Here is a 9,285-nt window from a genome sequence, read left to right as displayed (position 1 = left end):
GCCACAGCTGCCCAGCCTCAGCCTCCAGGGCCCTGCCTCATGTCCCCTGACACTGCCTCCTTCCTGTTCCACCGCCACCCCAAGCCAAACCAGCTAAGGGCCTTCTAACCTCCTGAGCTGCTTCCCTCTAGATGTCTTCTCTCTAGCCCCTCTGGTCACCTGGAGTGCAGAAAAGCCCGCCTGGCCACTCCCCCTCTGCTGGCCAATCAGCTTGTAACCCATCACTCAACCAACTTGGGGGCCCCTGGGAGAAGGGCCAGCCTGGCATCCACATTCCAGCTTAAGTCCTGATGCCAGCTCTGGTTGGCCAGGCCTGGGCCAGAGGTCCTACAGACCAAGAATGGGGAGAGGTGATTCGTGACAACAGCAAGGCAGTTCCCAGTGGACAGGACAGTGAGAGTGGCCAGGGAAAACTGCCAGCGTCCACCATGGCTCCAGTGCTTCTGCTAGGAGGGCAGGTTGGTGTGTTTGAAAAACATGGGTCAGGCCGGGCACAGTGGCTTGTCCCTGTAATCCCAGCATTTTGGGAGGCCAAGGTGGGCAGACCACCTGAGGTCAGGAGTTCAAGACCAGCCTGACCTCATCTCTACTAAAAATACAAAATTAGCTGGGTGTGGTGGTACATGCCTGTAATCCCAGCTACTTGGCAGGCTGAGGCAGAAGAATTGCTTGAACCCGGGAGGCGGAGGTTACAGTGAGCCGAGATTGAGCCATTGTTGCCTGCGCAACAAGAGCAAACCTCTGTCTCAAAAAAAAAGAAGCAGGCAAGGGGATGCCTGTGAGAGCCCTTTGAAAGCTATTATTGCTGGAGGAGAGGAAGGCAAAGAAGAGGAGAGGATATAATCCCAGCACTTTGGGAGGCTGAGGCAGGAGGATTGCTTGAGGCCAGGAGTTTGAGACTAGCCTGGACAACATAGTGAGACTCCACCTCTACAAAATTTTTTTTTGGAAAAATTAGCCAGGCATGGTGGTGTACACCTGTAGTCCCAGCTACTCAAGGGGCTGAGGTAGGAGGATCATTTGAGCCCAGGAGTTGGAAGCTGCAGTGAGCTGTGATTGTCTGGAGAGGTTCTGGAGGGGCAGGGGCGTGTAGTGACATTGGGTGGTCCCGGGTTCCAGTACTCCTCTAGCCAGTTGAAAGAAAATAGGCAGCCAGGCGTAGTGGCTCTTTGGGAGCCATACTCCCAGCACTTTGGGAGCCCGAGGCGGGTGGATCACAGGTCAAGAGATCAAGACCATCCTGGCCAACATGGTGAAACTCTGTCTCTACTAAAAATACAAACATTAGCTGGCCATGGTGGCGCACGCCTGTAGTCACCACGCGCTACTTGGGAGGCTGAGGCAGGAGAATCACTTGAACCCAGGAGGCAGAAGTTGTAGTGAGTTGAGATCGCACCCCTGCACTCCAGCCTGGTGACAGAGGAGTGAGACTCTGTCTCAAAAAAAAAAAAGAAAGAAAGAACACAGGCAAGTCAAGTCCTTCCTCCTCTCTGAGCCCCTATTTCTTCACCAGCAAAGGAAGGACGACAAAAATAAATTGATAAATTGTTGTGAGGTTTAAATGAGGGCAAGCCCCCGTGGCATCTTAGCTATGTGTACGAGTTACTTATACTTTGCTTCATGGTTTCCCTTTTAACTCCCACCTGCTTTTTATTTTAATTAGACTCCTTTTGAAAATACCAGCCTGCCTCAGTAGTACCAGGAGATACCAGGGGAAGCCTGCCTTCTGTCCAAGCCAAGGCTGAGAAGGAACTGAAAGGAAGAGAAGCTCCTTTGTGGAAAACTCCTCCAGCCAGCCCTGGGTTTAGGGACATCACATACTCAACCTCCAAAGGCCCTCAGGGGCTGGCCCAAGGTCACACAGCTTGACAGTGCAGAGCACTTCAAAGCCGGGGCGTGCGGAGGGGAACGGGCTGGGCACCTGGATTCAATCAGTCCACTCTATTCAGAGCCTCCCAGGCTAAGGGGTGTCCACCTGTGCACCTTCAAGCCATCTCTCTCTTAGGGTCCTCCTCAATTCAATTTCATGGAAATATTACAAGTGGCAAATAGAGATGAGCACATGTGACTCATCTCCAGCATCTCAGAGGCCGTTGAGGGGACAGACCTGAGTGCCATCAGTGTCTGTACTAGCAGAGGACAGGACCACTGAGCGTCCGGAGGGGAGATGAGTCTCTGGGTGTCCCTGGGAACCTGGCTTGTCTTGAGCCCCCCCTCGGGGGGGGCTCCTCTTGGCCCTGACCTCTATTCTCCCAGACTCACCCCCAACCACCCCCACCCACCCCAAGGGGCCCCCCAGTGTGCATTCACTCACACTCACACTCACCACCCCCCACTTGCTCTCTAATTACCAGGAACGTGGCGCTGTCCCAGGTTCTTCCTCCCCTGCATTCCTCAGCAGCTGCCCTCACTGGGCAGGGCAAATTATACCGTGGCCCAGCCATAAAAGCCACTTTCCAAAAAAGGAAGCTTTAGGGCCCCCAAGAGACGCAGCTGAGCCTCTCACCTGGCGGTGCCTGACTCAGGAAGTGGTGTCTAGGCCAGAAGCCACAGAGCCCGGTCCCTTTAAGCAGGGAGTACAAATTCGCATCCCAGTCCCTCCCTCTTGCTCTCCCTGACGTCAGCTGGAAGGCGTGTGAGTGAGTGAGGGGCTGAGGTACCGCCCGCCAGAGCGAGAGCGCGCACACACACACACACACACACACACACACACACAAACGCACACACAATCTTCCAGACCCATCCCTTGCCCGCCAGCTCCACGCGCCAAAGGGAGGCAGAGCGAGGAGGAGGAGGCAGTGCCTGGACCCCGGCTGCCCAGGAGAGGTGAGGGGCTGGATGGGGGCTGAGAACACTGTGCTAGAAACTGTGGCTTTGGCCAGGCCGAAGGAGAGAGGTACGACGTGAAGGTGGGGGCTGGATCAGCCCAGTTCAGCTTACAGATAGAGTGCTGGATCCCACCTGTCTCTCCCTCCCTCCTCTCCCCGTGACCCCCAAACGAGGTGAGGCTGTGTGGCTCCCGTGGGAGTGTGTCTGTCTGTGTCTGGGACCTGCATCTGGCTCAGGAAGCAGAGAGCAGCAGATACCTGCCAAGCCGCAGCCTCCTGTCTGGGAAGCAGGGGAGAGAGGACCGCCTTGACCGGAGAAATCCTAGTGCCGTTTCCAGCTGCTGAAAGCAGAGTGCAGCAGGGAGGGTCGCTGGTCTTTCCCCTGGAATGTGGGGCTGGGGCTGGGAAGGGACTGGCTGGGGCAGGCAGACAGTTGGACCTGGAGCATCTGTCTTATCCTGACTCGATTTTTTCCCCAGTGTGATGGGGATAATTGTGTTAGTTGGCTTGGAGAGGTGGCTCCGTGTGGTTATTCTCTTCCCGGGGAACCACCCCACCCCGAGCCCTTGCTTCTTGCCTGCCTGCTGGTCTGCTCTGACCTTCACCCTTGCCAGGGTGCAGCCCCCGGAGGGCAGGGGTGATAAGCCAGGGCCTGCTAGGACACCCCTGTTGTGGGATACAGGGACTTAGGGTGGCCTTGGCTGGTGCCAAGCCCCTGAGTGGCCTGACCCTGGCACAGGGAGTCCAGGCGGAGATAAGGGGCGACACTGGCACCCACAAGGAGACAGCAGGCTCCTGCCAAGCTGCCAGCCTGCAGGCTCTTCCCAGAGAGAGGGGAGGGGGACACAGAGTGAGGACAATAATAAATACAGAGTGTGAACTGCTGCATCCACTGAGGCTGGGGGAGGGGACGAGGAAGTATGGCCGGCAGGGGGTGGGCAACCTCTCTGAGAGCCGGGCATCCCACCGCCTGGCTGTGATCTGGCAGGGGCCTCTCCCTGGGAAAGGGCGTCTCCAGCTTTCTGGGGGATGGAGAACTGGTTTCCCAAACCTGACTCCATCCCAGAGTCCTCTGGGCCCTCCAAATTCTGAATGTTTCCTCCTCCCAGCTTTACCCCACCCCGTCCCATTTCCTTGAAGTCTTCTCCAAAAATGTCTGTTTTCCTTATCTGCCTATCTTGACCCATCCTCACCCTCTTCAAAAAAAAAAAAAAAAAAGATAGGAACTGCCTGCCTGGTGGCTTGGGAAAGGCCAGAAAACAGTTTTGCCCACAGAGGGCTCTCCCAGGCTTGGAGAGAGATGGCTAGGCAATGTTCATGGAAGCGCAGGGGGATTCCCTGAGGGGGACTTGGGGACACTCTCAGATGGCTGGTGGGGAAGGGACACCTGCCAGCCAGTCTGTAGTAGTGCCCCCAGGGCAGTACCCAGCAGAGGGCGCTCAGGGCCTGGCTGAGCTCTGATACTGGCTGAGCCGGTCATGTCCGCTGTCACAACCAGGGCAGCCAGGACCCAGAGCCTTGTAGGAATGGGGCTTGGGCAGTTCAGACCTTTGTCCATGCTCAGCAGCAAAATGGGAGACTAAGAGTAGTAGGGAGTTCATATCCTTTGGGGTCACACTGATTTGAGTTCAAGTTCAGACGTTCTATGCATGACTTTGACCAGTCTATTCCTCTCTCTAGGGTCTCAAAATGGGAAAGTGACTTGCCTAGGGTCACACAGCCAAGCAGAGGTGGGACTGGTTTGCGAACTTGGCTCTCCCCGTGCCATCCTGGCTTCCCTCCTCCACCCAAGCCAAAGAAGCCCAAAGGCCTTAACCACAGCAGTTCCCCAGGACAGCCTGGGCATGTGACAGGGAGGAGGACTATAGGGTCTCTTAAATAATTAAGCTCAAGTATTGGCTGGGGCAGCGCCCCCAGGCACAGATGCAAGCACACAGGCTGCATAGGGGAAGGAACCAGGTTTAATCAGGTCACCTCAGGCTGCAAGAGCAGCTCAGGCAGTGATGTATTTTAAGGAGCATCTGGGAGGCTGGGGGAGGGGGAGGAGCCGGGGAAGTGTCAGCTCCTGCCCGGGGGTCCTGAGTTGGTTTTCTCACCCTCCTAGGGCCCACTGTACATAAGTCCCCGATGTTCAGGAAGCCCTGCCATCGACATCCTTGTGTTCCCGTCCTTTCTATTTTTAAGCAACCGTACCCAGCCTTCCCATCTGCTCCCCTGTGATGGGGGCTTGGGGCTGGGACATTTTTATTGGGGGAGTTGTTTTTAAGCTTAGCAGAGCTGGCAAGTGACTCACCCAAGGTCATGGTCTGAGTCAGCGCAAAGCCAGAAATAAAAGCCCGAGTCCTGGCTCCCCAGGAATTCCACACCCCACTCCTCCTTCTCCAGGGGAGGGTGGGTGCTGCCCTTAAGGAATGGCTGGTCTTCACCTCCCTAGACATCTCCAGAGGGCAGACATGCTGCACCTGACCTGCTGTGTGAGCTCAGTGAGCCTCTCAACCTCTCTGAGCCTCAGTTTACTCTTCAGAAGAATGGGTGTACTAGTGGTAGTTATTGCATGGGGTTCTTGTGAGATCAAAATGAAAAAATGGGGCAAAGGGCTTGGCTCATGGTCAGTATCATCAGATCACTAGATGGTGGTTGAGGCTCATGTCAGGACTTCCCAGGCTTCGTTTTAATCATCTGTGTCTACTCCCTCCACTGGAACAGACACAGCCGATTAAGAACTAAGGACAGCTGTCACCCTCACATTTGTTGTCCTGGTGCCTGCAATCAGTTTGATTTCATTTACATGTGTGTTTTGAAAACCTCAGAGAAGTTGTCCTGACCTTCATTAGTCATCTGTACTAGTGATGATGCACATAGCTGAAAAGAAAGGTGAGGCCCAGAGAGGGGCAGGTGCCTGCCTCAGGTCACACAGCACTGGGTGGCTTAGCAGGCTATCTTTCCCAGATCTGCCCAGACTGAGAGAGATTCTCATGGTCAAGAGAGGATCATACGGTCAGGCGTGGTGGCTTATGTCTATAACCCCAGCACAGTGGGAGGCCAAGAGGGGGTGGATCACCTGAGGTAAAGAGTTCAAGACCAGCCTGGCCAACACGGTAAAACCCTGTCTCTACCAAAAATACAAAAATTAGCTGGATGTGGTAGCACGCACCTGTAATCCCAGCTACTTGGGAGGCTGTGTCAGGAGAATCACTTGAACCTGGAAGATGGAGGTTGCAGTGAGCTGAGATCACACCACTGCACTCCAGCCTGGATGACAGAGTGAGACTCAGTCTCAAAAAAAAAAAAAAAATGGGCGAGGTGGCTCACACCTTTAATCCCAACACCGAAGCAGTGCCTCACAAGGTCAGAAGTTCAAGACCAGCCTGGCCAATATGGTGAAACCCCATCTCTAATAAAAACACAAAAATCAGCTGGGCGTGGTGGCAGGTGCCTGTAATTTCAGCTACTCAGGAGGCTGAGGCAGCAGAATCACTTGAACCCAGAAGGTGAAGGTTGCAGTGAGCTGAGATTGCGCCGCTGCACTCCAACCTGGGTGACAGAGTAAGACTCTGTCTCAAAAAAAAAAAAAAAAGGACCATGGCCAGGCACAGTGACTCACACTGTAATCTTAGCACTTACGGAGACTGAGGCTGATCGTGAGCCGTGATCTTGCCACTGTACTCTAGCTTGGGGACAAAGTGAGACCCTGTCTCAAAAAATAAAAAAAATGAGAGAGGACCATGACAAACATTTCCTGCCCCATTCTCCACTCTTTTGGGGGAGATGAGAATTGGAGCAGAGCCCCAGCATGGGCTATGGTTCATCTGCCAAGAAGGCTGAGTCACCACCCAGAGTGCCCCATGACACGCACCCAGCCTCAGGTTATCTCTGAACAGTCTGACGTTTGTTTACCTCCGGGCCCCTTTGTCTGCAGAGTCAGTCAGTTGGGGTCTGGCCTTCTGCAGGGAAATGAAGATGAGTCTGGCTCAGAGCCCAAACACAGGGCCGGGGGTGCAAGGAGATGCACATTCACAGGGGGACCCTTGATGCAGCTCTGTGATTCCTCCCAACTTGGATAGGATGTTACGATGAGCCCCATTTGACAGACGAGGAAACTGAGGCACAAAATGGGAGGGCTGGCCGGGTGCAGTGGCTCACGCCTGTAATCTCAGTACTTTGGGAGGCCAAGGCGGGTGGATCACCTGTGGTCAGGAGTTCAAGACCACCCTGGCCAACATGGTAAAACCTCATCTCTTCTAAAACACACACACACACACACACACACACACACACACACACACACACTAGTTAAGTGTGGTAGGAGGCGCCTGTAATCTCAGCTACTTGGGAGGCTGAGGCAGGAGAATCACCGGAACCCAGGAGGCAGATTGCAGTGAGCCCAGATAGCAGCACTGCACTCCAGCCTGGGCAACAGAGCCAGGCTCTGTCTCGGGGAGGGGGGTGAGGAGGGGAGGAAGGGAGGGTCACAAAGCTGGGTTGCAGTGGAGACAGGATTTAAACTCAGGCAGTCTGGGTCCCAGGCTGCCCTCTTACCTGACTGCTGGTTCTGAAGGGCATTATTCCTGGCAGGAGATGGCCCCAGAAGGACACACAAAATCCCCCTGGAGCTGGCCTTTAGCTCTGTTTGAGTGGAAACAAATGTTCTAGAAACATATCAGTTTCTCTGCTCCTGGGGGAGTTTATTTTCCCATTTAGTTTCTCAGAGAAAGTTCTTTTGGAAAAACTCCAGCCTCATCTTGGCTGAACCAGGAACAGAATTTATCTTCACAGGAAGAGCACATGTTTACTGTTAGACAGACCTGGAGCTCTGTCACCCACCGCGTAACTTTGGGCAAGTCACTCACCCTCTCTGAGCCTCAGCTACCTCATCTGTAAAATGGAGAAATTGTAATTTCAATTCTATAGGGTAACTGGGAGGCTGAAATGTAGAAAAGAATTTCTGTAGGCCGGGCGCGGTGGCTCAAGCCTGTAATCCCAGCACTTTGGGAGCCCGAGGCAGGTGGATCACGAGGTCAAGAGATCGAGACCATCCTGGTCAACATGGTGAAACCCCGTCTCTACTAAAAAAAAAATACAAAAAATTAGCTGGGCATGGTGGCGCGTGCCTGTAATCCCAGCTACTCAGGAGGCTGAGGCAGGAGAATTGCCTGAACCCAGGAGACGGAGGTTGCGGTGAGCCGAGATCGCGCCATTGCACTCCAGCCTGGGTAACATGAGTGAAACTCCGTCTCAAAAAAAAAAAAAAAAGAATTTCTGTAAAGACTTTTGCACAGTACATGGCATTCAGCTAATGAAAGCCTCATTTTCACTTGCCCTCTTTGGCAGCAATGCTCTGGAGAGGGGGGGTCTGAACTGGAGGCTTGCTCCATATCTCCCTGTTCCCTTCTCTCTGGTCTCCCGGGTTGCTGGGCATTGTGCAGGTCCTCCAAGCCCAGGCCCTGGCAGGGCCCAGAGAGGGAAAGGCCCTGTACCAGGTCACACAGTAGGTCAATAGCAAGGCAGGGCTTGGACACAGGACTCCTGGCTTCCCATTCAAAGGCCCCAGAGTCGGATCATGCTGATTCAAATTCTGGCTCAGTCTTTGATAGGTGGTGTGTGGCCTTGAGTGAGTGATTTAACCTCTTTGAGCCTCGGTTTCCTTATCTGCAAAGTGGAGTCATAATAGCACCAGGCTTGAAGAGCAGTTGCAGGAATTAAATAAAACAAGAGACTTCAGAGCTGTGAAGGGTGGGAGATCCTTAGGGAAGAAGAGACGATGAGAGTTAATGGTGGGGCTCTCCTTTCCCAACTCCCTCTTCCCTTGACACCCAATTCCACAGCCCTGTCTGGGAGAAGCAGGCTCTCACCCAGCACCCAGCCTCTACTCAGTGCTTCTCACATCCCATCTCCATTCTCATTTGATGCTCAAAAGAGCCCTTGGAGGACAGTCTCTCTCTCTCTCTCTATTCTTGTTTTTTTTTTGTTTGTTGTTTTTTTTTTTTTAGACAGGGTCTTGCTCTGTTGCCCAGGCTGGAGGGCAGTAGCTTGATCACCACTCACTGCAGCCTCGACCTCCTGGGCTCAAGCAATCCTCCCACCTTAGCCTCCCGAGTAGCTGGGACCACAGGCATGCACCACTACACCTAGCTAATTTTTTTTTTAAGACAGTGTCTCACTTTGTCCCCCAGACTGCAGTGCAGAGGCACAATCTCGGCTCACTGCAGCCTCGACCTCCCCGGTTCAAACGATCCTGCTGCCTCAGACGTCCAAGTAGCTGGGACTACAGGTGCACCACCACCATGCCCAGCTAATTTTTGTATTTTTTATAGACATGAGGTTTCACCATGTTGCCCCAGCTGGTCTAGAGCTCCTAGGCTTACATGACCCTCCCGCCTGGGTCCCCCAAAGTGCCGGGATTGTAGGCATGAGCCACCTTGCTGGCTGGAGGAGGATTTTTTTTTTTTTTTTTTTT

The 9,285-nt window shown here is 53.8% G+C and overlaps 1 protein-coding gene across 1 annotated transcript in view; it reads left to right on the top strand.

Moving 5' to 3' along the window:
- Positions 1 to 2,616: 2,616 nt before the first annotated feature.
- CSDC2 (cold shock domain containing C2) overlaps positions 2,617 to 9,285 on the top strand; it is an 18,922-nt gene continuing 12,253 nt past the window's right edge. The window contains exon 1 of the mRNA XM_017510339.2: positions 2,617 to 2,826. The gene's annotated coding sequence lies outside the window, so the exon portion shown is untranslated. The remainder of the gene's footprint in view (positions 2,827 to 9,285) is intronic.

The sequence above is a fragment of the Cebus imitator genome, unplaced genomic scaffold (assembly GCF_001604975.1).
Source record: "Cebus imitator isolate Cc_AM_T3 unplaced genomic scaffold, Cebus_imitator-1.0 Scaffold435, whole genome shotgun sequence".
NCBI classification, from domain to species: domain Eukaryota; kingdom Metazoa; phylum Chordata; class Mammalia; order Primates; family Cebidae; genus Cebus; species Cebus imitator.
Note: the sequence above shows the minus strand (reverse complement) of the source record. Positions and strands in the feature narration are given on the sequence as shown.